A 17,876-nucleotide genomic window follows, 5' to 3' on the forward strand; every position below is an offset into this window, starting at 1 on the left:
GGTGGAACCACGAGAGATAAGACCGCAGGACGAGCTGATGTGACGACCTCTCACATAAACTCCATCTACAATATCCCCAGGGACTGGGGAGCCAAACCTGTTGCTCCAGAGATTCGTGCCACATGAGTGAGGCTTCCTCCTTTTCCATCTGGAGGAGGCAAACATCAGAGACGTGACCGGGGACCCAGGACAGGACTGGAAGCCACAAAAGGACACGAGAGGAGCTGGAGGCCACTTGCTGGAGTCTGTCCCCACCAGGGAACTTCTCCACTGACAGTGACGGGGAGTCAGCTTCCTGACGCCAGAGTTGTCAGACTCAGAAGCAGCATCATGTGACAGACATCGGAATGGATGGGACAATCAGTGTGAATGAGGGAGGCACAGAACCCGCACTGGTCTGGAGAAAATGGAATAGTCTCCTGTATCACAGGAAGCTCCAAAATCAAGGGGTCCGGAGAACCACTCCACACACCTGCCAGACAAGAGTTTCCTGAATGCTCTGCCCTGCTACCTGCCTCCCAGTTGCTCCTGGATGTCTGAGCAGCCTGGCCTGCTGTGGTCCAGGAGTGCAGGTCCTCACCCAGGAAAAGGAGAAGGTTCTAGAAATAGGACAAAGCCCACCCACACCCAACACTGAGGCACCCATAGTCCACCATGGTCCTTTGGGCCCCCTCCCCTTCTCTCCCCCTTGGTTGCCTCATTTCTGCAGTCAGATGCCTAGGGTTTGTTTCGGTTTAGATTTGTTTTGATTCTTTTTATTCCAAATGTGAGTGAAATCATCCAGTTCTGTCTTTCTCCTTCGGACTTATTTCACTGAGCAGAAGCAATTATGTGTCTCTCCAATTGTCTTTCCAATTACGTGTCTTTCCCCTCTGGGGAAAAGGAGATTCCACTGACTTTAGTAGAATTCATACCACTGGTTTTCTTTCCAGTTCCAGCATTTTCTGTGCATCCTAAGTCACCCTGTGGAATGACTGAGCGTTCTCTGAGTGGGTCCAGGCTGTGTGTGTCCTTGGGACACGCGTTGCCCAATTCCGACCTTTTGGTGCCTTTTCCTTTCTCCACAGTTCCTCAAATATTAACGAGCCCGACTTCACAAGCATAGTTGGAAAACCTTTCGGCCAATCTTAGGTCAGAACCTCCTAAATCTTTGATGTGCTGCCACAAGAATCCATCAGAATCATCCAAAGGCAAACTTCTCAGGGAATAGGAGGTTGAAGATTTTAATATGGTGTTTGCTGAGTTGGATCTAGAATTTCATAAGCATTTATCAAATCTACTTTGAAAAAAGAAAAAGTAGAAGCTATAAATAATGTAATATGTAGAAAACATGAAAACCCTGTGTAAAATAGTGTACCTAGCCACAGATATTATTCAAAATCATTCATATTTGCATTCTAGTCCATATTTAGACCCCCGCCCAGTTCCCACTCTGTGTTTTATGTGCTTTTTTTTTTTAAAGATTTATTTATTTATACAAGCACTGGGCACAGTCAGAAGCGCGGGAGGGTGAGAGATTTCACCAGAGCCAGAGCAGGTTGCAGAACAGGCAGAAGGACCGAAGTACACTGCTGAGGGGAGCAGCGGGCGGCAGGAGAGGTCTGCGCGCCATGTGGGACCCTCCTCTGGTGGCCGGGGAGCAGCCGGGGATTGAACTGGCGCTGCAGAGGCAGCGGGCAGCTTCGCAACCCAGCGCTCAACCACTGCGCCACTGGGGAGGCCCTGTGTTTTATGTGCTTTTTGGTGGGCAAGTCTTGACAAGACAGTCTCCTTGGCCAAACTTTGGTGAGATTTCTCAGAGCACTTTTCTCAATCAGGCAACCATCTTGGGTTTCCCAACCTCCACGTTAGCAGTAACCTACTAAGTCACTTTAAAGAGAACGCTCCGCTCTTCGTATCTGTCCACTCGCAATATTCGCTTAAACTCCCCTTCCTCCATCTTTGGTGTCCAGGCCTTTGGCCTGCCTTCTGCAAGATCCTGTTAGGCCAGTTTAGCAAGACTCACCCTGCCCTGGGGTCTCCTCTTATGAATTCTTCATCCACTGGCCCCTCACCCTGCTTGTGGGCTGAGTCCCCACTGGCCCTCGCTGTATTCGGAGTCAAGTCTGATTTCTCTCCCCTATTGCCCTAGTCTTCACACCTTTGCTGATTGTCTTCAATAGTCTTCCTCGCCATCTTAACAAGAATCAGAGTAGTGGGCTTCCCCCGGTGGCGCAGCGGTTGAGCACTGGGTTTCTAAGCTGCCCGCAGACTCTGCGCCACCGGTTCGATTCCTGGCTGCTCCCCGGCCACCAGAGGAAGGTCCCACATGGCGCGCAGACCTCTCCTGCCGCCCGCTGCTCCCCTCAACAGTGTCCTTCGGTCCTTCTGCCTGCTCTGCTCCCCGCTCTGGCTCTGGTGAATTCTCTCACCCTCCTGCGCTTCTGACTGTACCCAGAGCTTGTATAAATAAATAAATAAATAAATAAATAAATAAATAAATAAATAAATAAATAAATAAATAAATAAAAAGAATCAGAGTAGTAAGGCTTCTTTAACAGCTTCTTAACTTCAATGATCAGATCTGGTATTTATGGATCTTGGGTCTCTTGTCAAACTGTCTAGCACTGACATCCCAGTTTTTCTTGTCCAGGTGCCTTGTTTAAATGGAGTGTTTTAAAAAAATTATTTTTATTTTTAAGATTTATTTATTTATGCATACAAGAGCTGGGGTACAGGCCAGAGGTGCAGGGGGTGAGAGGATCCACTAGAGACAGAGTTGGGGGGGGGAGCAGAACGGGCAGATCTGCTGAAATACACTGCTGAGGGGAGCAGCAGGCAAGACAGGAGAGGTCTGCTGCGCCATGTGGGTAGGTCCCTAACTGGGGATCGAACTCATGCTGCAGTGGCTGTGGACAGCTTCATAGTGCTGTGACTTAACCCCTTGTACCACCAGGGAGGCCCCTTTAAAATTTTTAAACCTAATGTTTCTCAGCCTATTTTAGCCAGACTCATACCTGGAAACCTGCAAGGGCCCAGAAGGAAGTGGGAGAGAAATCACCCTCCCACCCTGGGCCAGCCATGTGTCCGCCCACGGCCCTGCTTGCAGCCTCATTAGACACGCCTGGGTGCGCACATGCACATACATACATTCACATACACTCACCTGCAAGTGCACCCACACCCATCATCCATTCTGTACATGTGCTGCAAAGGGTCCTGAGGAATCTACCAGCACTCTCAGCATTCCACACAGAGGGCGCCTTCATTTCATCACCAAGAAATCGGAGAATCTGCAAGACCATCTGCATTTACCAAGTCCCCCAAGACACACTCATTGCCTTTTCACTCTGTGAATTGCCACAGACCTCAGTGAGGCCCTGTCCTGATGAGGTGCTCTGTGCGGGCGGCAGGGACAGCCAATAAGGACGACGACACAAGAGGATGACATCACAGGGTAAAAGAAGGAACAGCGAACCGCCTTCCCTTCAAAGCAACCTGCATGAACTCTTTGAAACAGAATAAGCAGTTCATAATCTAGCGGGAGTGGGGGAGTCTTCGGCCCTCAAATACAAGTCCCGGGAGACTGAGGTCCCTAAGAGAGGTGCAGGGTGTATTGGGGTTATGAGGGGGACCTGCTGAGTGGGAAGGGGGTGAGCAGTCAGTGTGAATGAACAGCCTGAATCCCCATGGGAGTGACATCATCTGCTTTCTGTCTGTTGCTTCTTTCTTTACTGCTTGATGAGTTGTCTTCTCTGTCTTAGTCATTTTTTATCTTTTCAGCACCTGACACAGTGCATGGTATGGAAGAGGGCCTCAGTAAAACGCTGTGGAGCTTAGTGGGTTTATTTTCTGTGTAGCCCCACTGGCAGGGCCAGGGGCTGGCATTTATCATAGACGTGGTGCAGGCTGTGGCTGAATTCAACTCTTCCAGCTTTGTCTGACTTTGGCCCAGTATGAATCTTCTCCATCTCTGTTTGCTCATCTGTAGAATGGGATCGAAAGAGAACCTAGCCCCTGTGATTGGAACGAGGCTAAAAGGATTCACTGCAGCATAGGGCCTGACACTGCATGTGTTTGGTAAGTGCTAACGGCTGCCAGGCACACACAGTGTAACGACCTGAACTGTGGAACAATGCAATGTCCCCTCCAAGAACATATTGACTTCTGAGCATTTCAGGGTGGAGCATAGAACTTGGGGTGGCGCCTGGCTTTCCCCTTGCTGAGTCCAGCCTTTTCCTTGCCTAACCGGAACACTCAGCAGGTAACAGAAGAGGCTCCTGGACTACCCAATGCAGTGATCAGCCAAAGGCAGTAGTTCATTTCCATGGTTACAAAATTTGCTTTGGTTTGTTTGACCTTGGACTCTAGGGCCTTCGTTACTCGATTTGTTTCACAACTCAGTACGGACAGAAAAAAAACCCCAGAGGGAAGGAGAGCTGCTTAGCAGAAGACACACCTTGTTCTAAACACACAGTAGTTTGTCTGCCGGAGAGCTTGAAAGGGGGTGGAGAACATTCGATCCCCGCTGCCTTGGCATGTCAGGACACTGAGCCATGACCTGGTTCTGCCCAAGATTCCACTGGCCAGAACAGACAGGGGAAGGGAAGTTTACACATTCCCAATAGAGGCTGTGCTAGTGCCTCGTTTGCCTCTCCCACTTTATGGGACCCTCATGGGTCTGGGTTGACAGAGAGCCTGTAGGATAACTTGAGGGTCCGCCACAGATCAACGTGTGTCTTGGCTTCCAAATGGCAAGAGAATAAAGATAGGTGGGCAAAGGGCTTGACTTAGCATAGAGGTAGTTTTGGATTCTGTGCTAAAGAGACCCTCATCACCTCCAGGTAGAAGAAAGCAGTTAGGGTTTGTGGAGGACAGTCTTTGCTACAAATACAAAGGGTTTATATTTTCTGGAAGGGGGAGGTGGGAGCAGTGGAGAGTAGGTAAAGAAGATTGATGGAGTGAGATAAATAGCTAGTGGGCTACGAGTCTCTCATTTCTAAACAAATATCATTAGAGTGATTGTTTCTGAAATACACTGTATGTCAGAGACCGAATTAGGTGATTTCCTCTGGTCCTTACAATCTTGGGGTGGACCATGTGGGTCTGTTTATCTGTGACTATGGGCTGAACCCACCCACAGTAAGTGCATCAGACCCATCATCACTTTGTTATGCCCACAGGTTGTCTGGGTCAGCAGGGACAGCTTGCCTCTCTGCTCCTTGGTGTCTGGGGTCTTAGCCGGGGGTTGGGGGGCGGTTTCCAACAATTTTCTGACACCAACGGGCGTGCTGCAGTAAAATATAATTCTGATTTGTGCCGCCTAGAGTTAACACAGACCTCATAAAAGAGTAAAGTCCTTTGCTAGACTGCCCCACCCCTATCCTTCAGACACCAACCACGTGTTTCAGGTATGGCTACCGGATCCATCTGCACTTCTGTTCTGCCAGCTATAAATCTGGGGCTCCCCACAACTCTCTCAAGTTCAGTAACTCAGGAAAGTGCTATATTTGTGATTCGATTTTATTAGAATGGGTGAAAATGACCAGCCAGGTATAGATGTCTGTAGGGCGAGGTTTGGGAGGGTCCTGAGCGAGAAAGCTTCACCCTTATGGAGTGAGGGTACACCACCCTCCCAGTGAACAGAAATACCCCCAAGCCTTGACATTCAAAGTTTCTACCTGGTTTTGTCACGTAGGCGTGATTGATGAAGTCACCGGGTCTGTGAAGTGCTCTCCAGCTGCTGTTCTCTGTCTCTGGAGAATGGGCAGCCTAGAGTTCCAGCCCTCTAATCGTGTGATTGGATTTTCTGGTGACCAGCTGGCACATAGAAGCTGCCAGGGGCCCATCATAAAGTCACCTCATTAGTGGAATAAAGACACTGTGGTCCCTCAGGAAGCCTCAAGGCTTTGAAGCTCTTTGCTAGGAATGGGGACAATGATCTTACATGTTATTTATCATTGTGGATCCCAAACAAAAGCAGTCGGTTATTCCAGCAAAAAAATGGGTTTATTCAGAAATAAACAAAAGAAAGAGGGCGGATGGGAGCATGTGGGCATGTTGAGGTTTACATGCATTTCTCCGAATCCAAGGCTCAGTTCTGGAGGACTCTCCCAGCCCCTCTCAGTCCCACCAGAAGGGGAAACGTGTCGTATGTCATGAAGATGTTGAGGCATGTTGGTTCCCATACTTGGCTGATTTACACGTGCCTGGGCACACTCTTTCCAGCCTCCGGACCTCTCCACATACTAATGCTCACATTACTGGACCACAGCTGGGAAGACTCAGTCCTAGGAAGACTCAATGGCAGGAGTCAGAACCATCCAAAGACTCATCCTGCCCTTGCCTGGCAGCTGATGCTGGTTGCGGGGGGTGTCAGTGGGATATCTCGGTGAGGTCTCTTCATGGGATCTGGGCTTTCTCACAGCATGGCAAGGCCCAAGGGTAAATGTCTGAGGAGAGGGAGCCAGGTGGAAACCATATTGCCATTTTTAGACTTGGACTCACATTATGTCTCCGCAATTCTCAGTGAGATTCAAGTTCCTCTGTTGATGAGAAATAGTTAAAGTCTCATTTAAGAAGAGCACATGGAATGGGAGATACTGCTGAGGTCATCTTTGGAAAATCCCTTAGTCATAATAATTTTACAAATAGAAGGTAACTCAAACTCAAAGAGGTCCAATGACTCTGTGGTGAAATGAGAATAGACTTGGTCGTTATTGGGATAACATTGCAAACCACCTTAAAATATATAAAAAATGAATAATATGCCATATTGGGCACTTAGATATTTTTTCTAGTAATCAACAAGCAGCCAGCTTTGCCACTGGTAGAGGTACCGTGGTCTGATTCCACAGTTTAACACATTTGGAAGTGTCACCATGTCCACAAGCAAATTTTTATTTTCTAGTTATCCCGATATTTGTTGTTTTTTGGATCACATGGTAATCTATGACAATGTGCTCTCAGACCATTAGAATACACAACAGCCAGGGCCTCCCCTGTGGCGCAGCGGGTTGAGCTGTGAAGCTGTCCACAGTCCCTGCAGCCGCGGGCTCGATTCCCAGCCGGCCAGTGAGAAACCCGCATGGTGCAGCAGACCTCTCCTGCCGCCCGCTGCTCCCCTCAGCAGTGTACTTCGGTCCGTCTGCCTGTTCTGTTCCCCGCTCTGTCTCTGGTGAATTCTCTCACCCTCCCGCTCCTGTGACTGTACCTCAGATCTTGTATAAATAAATATTTAAAAAATACACAATAGTCATTGTAATTCAACTTAAATCTAACTTCCCTTTCAAGACTTGTCGTCCACAATGAAACTAAATACACTCAAAAGAACAAATAAATGACCCCCCAGCAAGTCATTTCTAGCCCTTCCTTCTACCCCATGAAACTAATCTTCAATCTCACATTAGAGAGACAGATTTGGACCTTGCTTCCTGTCTTCTTGCCAACTGACCTAGCAACAAAATTCTTTCTTTTCTCACAAGCTGGTATGCCATGGTGTTGGCATCTATGACGTCAGGCCTTACACATTTTCCTCCTTGAAACCTGGGATCCTTTTTTTCCATATACAATGTGCCTCTGACCTCCTACTCACCAGTTATCAGCCCACCATTCTTGTCCCCTCTCAACTGGATTACTTCTTTGTCCTCTGTCCCTTGAAATCTGTTTATATTCCTACTTTGCTTCTTCCCTGCTGGTTCACATCTCCCAAGGTTAGAAGCTTCTTCAATAGGCTTCTAATGTGTAAGAAGTTCTCAGAGATACACTGTTTCAACTGCTGTTACCAAATCAGGACTCCAGCATCTTAGTTTGCTTAACAAAATATCATGGTTGGGGTGGGATAAACAGAAGTGTTTTTCCTCTCAATTCTGAGGCGTGGTGTGTGTTTGGGTTCTCCATGAGGGTCCCTTTCTTGACTCACAGTTCTCTTCTTGCTGTCTTCTCATATGGCAGTGGGGGTGGGGAAGGGTGCAAGCTTGCTCTCTAATGTTTCTTCTTATAAGGACATAAATCCCATCATGGGGGTCCTACCTTTGTGAACTCATCTCAATGTTATCACCTCCCAAAGATCCTGTGCCCAGATACCATCACATTCGCATTTAAGGCTTTAACATATAAACTTGGGTTGGACATAACCACTCCAGAGCACTGATGGCCACATTTTAGGAGTCTGTTGCTAACTTCTAAGCTTCAACAGCATCTCCCCACTAACAGTGTGAATGGGGAAAATACAATCAATTGTCCCAAAGAGATTTCTATTAAGGTTTCCTAATTTCCCCAATTTTCTTATGCAAGGTACAGCAGAAGGACTTAGGAGACTTGTACTTTTCAGTCCTAGTTTCTCTACTTACTAGTTGTGTGACCTTGGACAGGTAGCTTAGCCTCTCCGTACCTATCATGATACCTACCGTTAGGATAGTTAGAAGGATTATATGATGTAAGGAGGAAAAGAACTTGACACTTAGCGAGGCTTTACAAAAATTGTTCACTATCATTCGCCCCATCTATTGGAGAACATGAGCTCATTTTAGGAGGGCAACTGAGTGGGGTAAAAGAAGGATTAGAAGTCTCTGCAAGGATGTACCCACTGCTCTCTATCAGTATTTTTCAACAGAAATAAAAGATAACCAACAAATGTGAGTCATGAATGCTAGCAACATAGATAATCTTAATTTTTCTAGTAACCACATAAAAAAGTAAAGGAAACTATAAAATTAATTTTTATAATATTTTAAAATGTAATCCAGTATATAATGATATATATTTTATAGGACTCAATATTTGACCCATTATATTGACTACTACATGAACTCAATCTAAGACATTAGTGTATTTTACATTCTTTTTCATATTAAGTCTTGGAAATCCAGTGTGCATTTTATGCTTACAATACATTTTTTCATGGTTGTACTATAGTTTATTTGCATATTTTAAGCTGCTTCAGTTATTTTACCATTATGAGTAGTGAACATATGGCCATCCTTCCACATAAATCGGTCTGCTAATTTCTTTAGAATTGGAATTTCTAGGTTGGAGAGTGGAACATTTTTAGACTGTTGATGTATTTTGCAAGTTGCTTTCCAGAAAGTTTCTCCCCTATGTATGTTCCCATCAGCTATGTATGACTTCCATTAAAAAGCAAAACTTTGTGGACTTGAATTGCAATGAACAGCTTTAAAAATTTGCCTCAATTTAATTTTTTTTTTAACTTTCACAGCAGTTTTAATTTGCTTCCCTTTGATTACTAGCAAGAGTGAACACTTTCATGATTATTAGCCAATTGTTTGTCTTCTTGGAATTGTTCATCGTATTATTGGGATGTTAAAGTATTATCAATTTTTTGTGGGCTTTAAGTGTAATCTTTATGGGAGATAATTGCCCATTTTTATGTGGTTTTAAATTTTATTTGTATCTATAATCTCATAAAAGCTCAAGAATTTTTTCTTACAAACTTATAGCTAAATAAACAAATCCTGGTGATCTAATCACAGCATAGTGATTACAGACAATGATTCTGTACTTTTAAACTTCGCAGTTGCTAAGAGACTAGAGTGTCATTGTCCCACCACAAAAGGAAATAAGAATTACATGAGGTTCTGGAGGTGTTAGGTAACTGCTGCAATCATATGACAATACATAAATGTATCAAATCAACACATTGTGCACCTTAAAGTTATACAATAGTAAATGTCAATTTTTCTCAATAAAAATAAGTTTTAAAAAAGAACATTTGTAAACCAATGTTCTTTCTTTTTTTAAACATCTATTTTATTTATTTATGCATAGAAGAACTGGGGTGTAGGCCAGAGGTACAGGGGTTGAGAGGATTCACCAGAGACAGAGTGGGGAGCAGAACAGGTGGATCGACTGAAATACACTGTTGAGGGGAGCAGCAGGGGAGACAGGAGAGGTCTGCTGTGCCAGGTGAGTTGCTCCCTGGCCAGGGATCAAACTTGTGCTGCAGTGGCTGCAGATAGCTTCATATGTTGCATCTTAACCCCTTGCACCACCAGGGAGGCCCATACCAATGTTATTTCAATAGGAAATGCATTAAAGACTGTCCATTTGTTTTATTGTTTCCTGGTAATTATTTGAAAATTTGCATTTTTATACTAGATGTTTCTTGAATTTTTGAATAAATGATGATGCACAGGATTCATAATTTCAAACTGTGATATTCTGGAATTATAGGAAATTTACTTATTTATTTGATGCTGTTTTTCCTTCCCTCTCCTACCTCTATTCAATGAAAGTGTTTGAAAGAGAGAGAATGTTTGCAAAATTACCTAGCTGATATCTTGCACAAGGATAATTTCTTTCTCTTTTTAAAATTAATATTTGGGCTTCCCTGGTGGCACAGGGGTTAAAGTCTGAGCCTAGCAAGATATCTCCAGCCACTGTGGCCTGAGTTGATTCCTGCCCAGGGAGCTGACCCACATGGCACAGCAGACCTCTCCTGTCTCCCCGCTGCTCCCCTCAGCAGTGTATTTCAGTAGATCCTCCCCTCCTGCTCCCCACTCTGTCTCTGGTGAATCCTCTCACCACTGTCCCCCTAACCCCCACCTCCAGCCTACACCCCAGTTCTTATATGCATAAAATAAATAAAATAAATCTTTAGGGGCCTCCCTGGTGGCACAAGGGGTTAAGCACCGCACTATGAAGCAATCCACAGCCTCTGCAGCATGAGTTCAATCCCCGGCCAGCCAGAGAGCAACCCACATGGCGAGGCAGACCTCTCTTGTCTTGCCCGCTGCTCCCCTGAGCAGTGTATTTCAGTCAGTCTGCCTGTTCTGTTCCCCACTCTGTCTCTGGTGAATCCTTTCACACACACTCTCCCCGCTTCTCTGGCCTTTACCCCAGCTCTTGTATGCATAAATAAATAAATCTTTAAAAAAAATCTTTTAAAAAATTATTTGTCCACATGAAACTTTTCATTTTTCTTGCAGGGTCCAGGCAGCAACCACCCTGCCCTGTCACGATGCCACCTGATTTCTTTTAAGGTGCTGTTACACTTTTATTAGCTTCGCACTTGAGGGCTGAACCTGTTTTGGTTCATCCTTTGTTTTTTTTTTTTTAATATTTTCTTTTTTTTTTTTTTTGAAGATTTATTTTTATTTATTTATACAAGCACTGGGCACAGTCAGAAGCGCGGGAGGGTGAGAGAATTCACCAGAGCCAGAGCGGGGAGCAGAGCAGGCAGAAGGACCGAAGTACACCGCTGAGGGGAGCAGCGGGCGGCAGGAGAGGTCTGCGCGCCATGTGGGACCCTCCTCTGGTGGCTGGGGAGCAGCCGGGGATCGAACCGGCGCTGCAGAGGCTGCAGGCAGCTTCGCAGCCCAGCGCTCAACCGCTGCGCCATGGGAGAGGCCCCATCCTTTGTTTTTGAGGGCATGTAACCCATGGCAACAGTGAGGCCTCAGAAGCTGACTGCTGTGTTCAGTTCCTCCAAAGCCAACTTGAGAATTGGGGAAAAAGCAGTTGCCTGCAGCATGAAAAATGGCGGCAGGAACCACTAGGGGACTTTGCTTTGGCAAATGGGAGGGCCTTGCTGGTCACAGCCCTCTCAGAGCAATGACTCCTCCTCGTGATGGCAGGAAGGGCTTCCATAGAGTTCATCTGGCCAGGACCTTGGGGTTGCTCCATGTGCTCACTTGGCTGCATCGAGACAGCGTCTTTCCTGTCCAGCCTATGCCACCCACCCCGGCCAGTCTCTTACAAACGCCTCTTGCAGTTCTGCCTGAGAGGGCTTGAATAATACCTTTGGCACAGGCCACTGCACCACTCCAGTGGGCTCCATTCAAGGTATTTCATAGAGATGGGTGACCCCCAGATTATGTGTCCTGGTGGAACACAGTGAGAGGTGCCTCCGCCCCCAGCTGTAGTCATGCCATGCCTACTTAGGGAGGCAATTTGGAAAAGGAATCCAGAGACCTGGTTCTGATCCCAGCTCCGCTAGTTTAGTGACTTCTCTCTGAGGCCATTTCATCATCATGGCCAGTGAGTTGGAGCAGAGACGGGTTCTTCGAGCTCTCACACTCTCCAGTTGTGTGCACGTGTTTTTGAGAGTAAACGAGCACCCACGGGAAAGCAACTGACAAGAACATGGATTGGTGAATCCATCATCTTTAGGAACCTCTCTGCACACGCCAACCTCAGTGCCTGCAGGATTAAACTCAAGTAGGGTAGAGATTCCTCTGAGACCCACTCCATCTCCAAATTCATACCCTACTTCTCTATCCCCTTATCATAATATGCTATAATTGTAACATCTTAAGGTTTCTATGCATTGCGGTCTTTCCTCCAGCTCCTTCCTCTCTGTGGCATGCCCTCGCTTTCCTTTCTCATGTAGAAATCCATCAACGGCTCCAACTCTGATGCTGCCTCCTCCAGGAAGTCCTCTCTGACTCACTCTGGCTGAATCAGAGGCGCCCTAGTAGTGCATTTTAATGACCATTTGAAAGGGACCCATGTGTAAGTTTTTATCAGTTCCATTTGAGCAAATTCAATTACCTTAAACAACCAGACATGCTTATGAATTTAGTGTTAAGCAATTTTAAGTGAATTTACAAAGTTACTGGAGTTGATTTTCTGAACTAAGAAGCAAAGCTTTTCCAGGAATGCTCCAAAATCTAGTTAGTACAGATTCTAATGGTGCAAGTTTCTGTGTATGTTACAGTTCAATATATAGTGTTGGTTTTTGTTCCAACTTAGGCTGAAGGAAATAGCTTTGCCCTCCCAACAAAACTGGGCTGGTTACCTGCTGGTAATGATCTTGTGTGGAGACAGATAATGCCAAGACAGGAATCTGGGTTGCATGTATTCTAGGCAAATGCTTGAACTTCCAGAGAATTTACAGTACCCTTTTAGTTGTCATCTGTAGTGGCAGGAATGGACACAGTGCAGGTTCTCTGATCCCATGCAGACTGGGTAAAGGAGGAGTCAGAGTCCTAGGTGGTTTTTTTGCAGGTCTTTTATTGGGGTTCACCAAGCATATGGCAAGGCAGGGGTGCTGGCTGGGGGCTGGCAGGCTGGCAGGCCTCCCAGCCCCCAGCAAGTCTTCACTCTATCTGGGCTCTCTGGCGTTTGTTCTGCTGCTTCTCGGCTTCTCTTTCGGCTTCTGCTTCGGCTTCTTGGCTTCTGGCGTCCCTGTGACACCGCCCTTAAAAGTACAGTCTTAGTGCAGGTATACCCACTTCAGGTGCCCGCCATCAGGCATGCATTCAGGATCACAGGGTTCCCTCATCTATCCTGATGGCGGGAGGGCAGAAAAGCCTGATACCTTTTACCTTACCCTACATCATCCTAACAGCGGCCCCAAGCCCGTGCCTTGGGATGTAACAATTATGCCCCTGTCTCCTGGGTCTTACTCACCCGAGTTCACCCCACTCCCAGCCCCACTTGATTCACAACTCCGCTCACGTGGTGCACGTCCCCCTTGTTTGCTTGATTGCGCTCCTTTTAGCTCAAGATCTCTTAATGTCTTGCCATCTGGCGTTTTCATTCCATCAACTCTTCCATGTTCTTATGTGATTCTTTCTTAACTTCTTTATTTTACCACCTGATCTGGATGGGTGGGATTCTGCATCACAGTCACTCCATCATGGTCACACTCACTTTGCATGTCCAGGCTAAGTTCTTTGCAAGGTCTTCCTGCCCTGCAGCCTGACTACACTCTGCCTTTCTCTCCTGGCCAGCCTGCCTCTTTCCTATCTGTAGGGAAAATGGAGTTGACTCGGGGTTTTTCTGCTTTCTCATCCACAGTCTCTACGGCTGTCACTTGGAGCCTTGCTTTCCTCCCAGGTTTCATTGCCCACACGTGACATCGCGTTGGTGCAAGAGGTACGTGGGAGCATGAACATGGAGCTCAGGGACACTTCCTGTGTGAGCATGGGGTCCGCATGCCTCTCATTGCGGACACCTGCCCTGAGAGGCTGGGCACACAGGGAGTGCATACCTGTAAGTGTGGACACCAGGGAGAGGTCTTGCAGGGCGAGGGGAGAGGGAGACAGAGAGAGAATGCCAGAGAGAAGAGAGCGAATGTGGAGATCTTGGGGACTGAGAGGCTTGGTTATTGCCTCCCAAGTGTCCAGTACCCCCTCCCTGCCTTTCCTGCCAGCCCACTGGTCTGCATGTTGTGCCTGGTTCCCTGCTTCAGCATTAAAAGGCCCGTCAAATCCATTGAGGAGGCCAAGTGTGCCGGAATGGACAGTGAACCTGCTGGGTCGGGGACAGTGCACAACACTGTCACTTGAGTCACGCTCACCACACAGGTATGGCCGGAGCCCGGGAAAGTGCAGGGCTTTCTTCTCTTGCTTTGACCACTTTATCCTGCAAGGCCTCCGTGGCGCTGGCCTTGCGTGGGGGTGGGGGAGCCAATGCATCAGCTGAATCCGTTGGCCCAGATGGGGATTGCAGTAAGCCAAACGTCCAAGGCCTTTTCGTGTGATCAGCTATTTTGGTGCGCTTGGTATTCCGAACTGCGGGCCAGACTTTACATTTATCCTGATTAAATTTCAAATGTTCGATTTCATCCATTATTCCAAACTGTCAAGATAATTTCCAATCTTAATTTAATCGTGCAGGATCATGTTGATCCCTGCGGGCGGCTGCTAAGCCTCCATCTCAGCATTCAGCAATGACAATGCCCTAGAGAAAGGGACAAGGTGGTGGATGGCACTGGGCACGGCCACCACCGCTCTGTTCAGACAAAGAAAGGACAGACGGTGGAAGGAGGCCTCGTCAAGGATTGGGTATTTGAAAGATAAACTCTGGGATCCTTTTTTTGTTACTAGACTGGCTTCCTATTCAAGGATGTGTTTCCTGGGCCAGTTCCCATGTCTGTGGAAGAGAGCAGAGAAGAACATTCTAAGGAAGTTTGCCAGTGCAGAGCTATTGCACACAGAGGAGGCGGCTTCCTGGTCACGTTTTGGGGAACCCCTTTTTCTACTCTTAGAGTTCACAGTGGAGGTGACCAGGATGCTGCTGGAGAGACTGTGCAGAAACCAGCAACTTAACTGCCTAGGAGGGGAGTCCCAGGGGTAGATTGGAGTTTAGTCCTGGCCTGGTCCACTCTTATAGAGGGTGTGTGTGTGTGTGTGTGTTGGGGGGGTTACACAGTATCATTTCCCTGCTGCTGTATTATTACTATTACTAATTATTTTTTTGTAGACTATGACCACTGCACAGAACATAAAAGAAGATGCTTTCTCCCAGACAAGTCTCTGGAAGGTTACCAGTATGCCCCCAAGTTCTCTCCAAAGCATACAAGTCCTTGCATGTCAGTATTGCAAAGACATAGGTCAGTCTTTGCAAAATTCCAAAGAAGCAGAAATGGTTGCGTCTCATTTCCAGTGGCTATGGACTGACTTCGTTATCTGTAATTGGCGGTGAGTAACTCTGCGGATGGCATCCTTTTGTAGGCACGGATTTCTAGCTGAAGAGCATCTCTCAGCTCTGAGCATTGTTCACTGAATGTTGCTATGAGACGGCTGCTATTTATTCCTCCACAATGTTTTCCTAAAGAACCGTGAAGGAGCTCTGGTGACAGAGCATATTTTTCAAAGCTTCACATCTTTCTTCTTTTCTCTTGTTTAAAAAAAAAGAAAAAAAGCCACCACCACCCCACCACCCCGCCATTTGCATAACATCTCTCATGAATAGTTAGAAGGTTAGAGAAGGGAGGGAGGTGGTCACCAGACAGAGGGCCCTTCCTGCTTTCAATTTCTGTTTTAATCTGATGATGGGTAGAAAGATCTGCCTCGAAGAACCAAAGATCTTCAAGATTATTCCTACAATAATATGCATTAATGGTTAAAAATGGATAGATACTTATTGGAGTAATAGGTACTTGGGTTCTAGATAGATATGATATCAATATCGTCATCAATCAACACCTTGGTGCATGTCGATTTCACAGTAGTGCAGAGAGCTAAGTGGAGAACATGGTGGGGTTTACCTGTCTATTATCCATACCTGCTTTTTCAACTAAAACACCTCAGTTTTCTTTTGGGGACCTACACCTCTCCAAGGATGATAGTCAAAATACATTAACAACTGGAATGACATGGATTAACTGGACCAATCAGAGTGGAAGCTGATGTAATAGCTGCTGAATCCAGCCTTCCTCATCAGTTACACTTTTCCCGGGTCTTAAATCAAGAAGTTCTGTCCTTCCTTCTCCCAGGGCCAGGCATGAATCAAAATAGACCAAGCAGACTCTGATGGGAGATTTTTGTTTATTGACCAGTGACACAAGCTGTGCTCAAAGCAATTGACACGGGTCTGTCCCAAACACCATCTTCCTGGTGTGCACCTATTTCCTCTTTCTAAGGCTTCTGATTCTATCAGTGCCACCATATCCATGCAATATGTTTCATTCACTCACTCACTCTCTCATTCACTCCTTCATTAATTTTCTTACATTTGCCAGAATCCCTTTCTATTCCCTGCAACCAAGTTACTCTTAGATAGTAATTCACAATATAAGGCTTTAAAACAAATGTTTTTTTAAAGGGAAATCCTGTCTTCTTGGATTATTTCATTATGAAATTGTACAAATAATCCCTTAAGGAAAAATCCCTTTCACGGGATAAGGGGGAAACTGAAGAAAAACAATTAAGAAAAGCAGAGTTAGTGGGGTTAGGGGAGGGGACACAGCTTACTCATTGTTGTGGCAATGGGCTTGAACCACATCGCAGGAGTGATACGCTTTCTGTGAGTTATTATACCTACTTTTAAAAAAGTCTTTAAGTAGCTTCCTACTTTTAGGTTTCCCCTTGTCACTAGATTAAATCTTCCAGAACCTAACTCCAATGCACACTAAAAATTGCCTGGATGGTATTATTAAAATGCAGTCTGAAAGTGCTGCTGGCCAGAGAACCACGCTTTGAACAGTGAGGATTCGGGTCAGATGATATTTCTCCTGTCCAGTTTTCCCAGGTTCCCCATTCAGGGGTTCCAGACCCCCCACCCTTTGGCTGTGTGGAGCACACATGTCATACCACCCCTAGCCAGAAGGGGTCACCAGCACATTCTGAGTTGAGAATCAGTTACTTTATCAAAAGAATTGATGTGGAAGAAACTTTAAGAGTAAGCATATTCCATTGTGTTTAGTTAGTTTGAAGCCCCAAGTAAAAGGTCCAGGAGGGGGAATTCTCAGTAAGTGTTTTCATAATCATTTTTTTTTCCCTCCAGATTTAAGAATCACCTGATCATTCTTTACTGTGGAATGTGTCTCTTTAGGCACTTTAGCAATGTTTGCTAGTTGGATTTTGAGGACTTTCTCATGCATTATCTTAATGCCAGAAAAATCTTTACTACTACGATTAGCCCCATTTTGTAGATGAGAAAACCAAGTCACCAAAGAAGAGAATCGAGTGACTTGTGATGTGTAACCAAGATAGGGAGGAACAGAAAGGCGCACCCACCTTGAACTTCTACCCCAAATCCCTCACTCTTTACCTGCTGTGCTTGGAGAAGCAAGAAGACTATAGTTCTCTTTTGCATTAAACTTTGTTTTCAACAAGATTGAAAGTTAGTCTTTATCAGAGATAATGGAAATATAAGAAATCTCTGGGTTCCAATCATAGGTGCTGCAATATTGAGAACTCTTGGGCATAAATTCTCCCTAAATGCGTTACATTGGGATACAATTATCTGAGAGGGTAAGGTTTCTACAAACATTGTATTTCTTGGCCATCACCAAGGAGTCCCTGTCCTATATGTGGTATCAGAGCCCCCTCTGAGAAATTTCTGGGGAGGTTAGGCATTCCTGAGGAGGAAACATTTGGACTATGGTTAGATTAAAGCAAAGTTTTTTGTGTTCTTGAGCACTGGGGAGATTAGGGGAGTCGAGTCTCATCTCTGCCATCCCCTTACAGGTTTCACAGTCATCTCCA

At 45.9% G+C, this 17,876-nt stretch overlaps 1 long non-coding RNA gene across 1 annotated transcript in view; it reads left to right on the plus strand.

Annotated features, from left to right (window-relative positions):
* The window catches only part of LOC119257244 (uncharacterized), a 69,260-nt gene that overhangs the window by 40,545 nt on the left and 10,839 nt on the right, over positions 1 to 17,876 (plus strand). The window contains exons 5-7 of the long non-coding RNA XR_008553760.1: positions 10,926 to 10,979; positions 13,741 to 13,818; positions 15,148 to 15,365. This is a non-coding gene — a long non-coding RNA (uncharacterized LOC119257244). The remainder of the gene's footprint in view (positions 1 to 10,925; positions 10,980 to 13,740; positions 13,819 to 15,147; positions 15,366 to 17,876) is intronic.

Source organism: Talpa occidentalis, unplaced genomic scaffold (genome assembly GCF_014898055.3).
Source record: "Talpa occidentalis isolate TD23 unplaced genomic scaffold, MPIMG_talOcc4v2.1 talOcc4.4, whole genome shotgun sequence".
Taxonomy (NCBI): domain Eukaryota; kingdom Metazoa; phylum Chordata; class Mammalia; order Eulipotyphla; family Talpidae; genus Talpa; species Talpa occidentalis.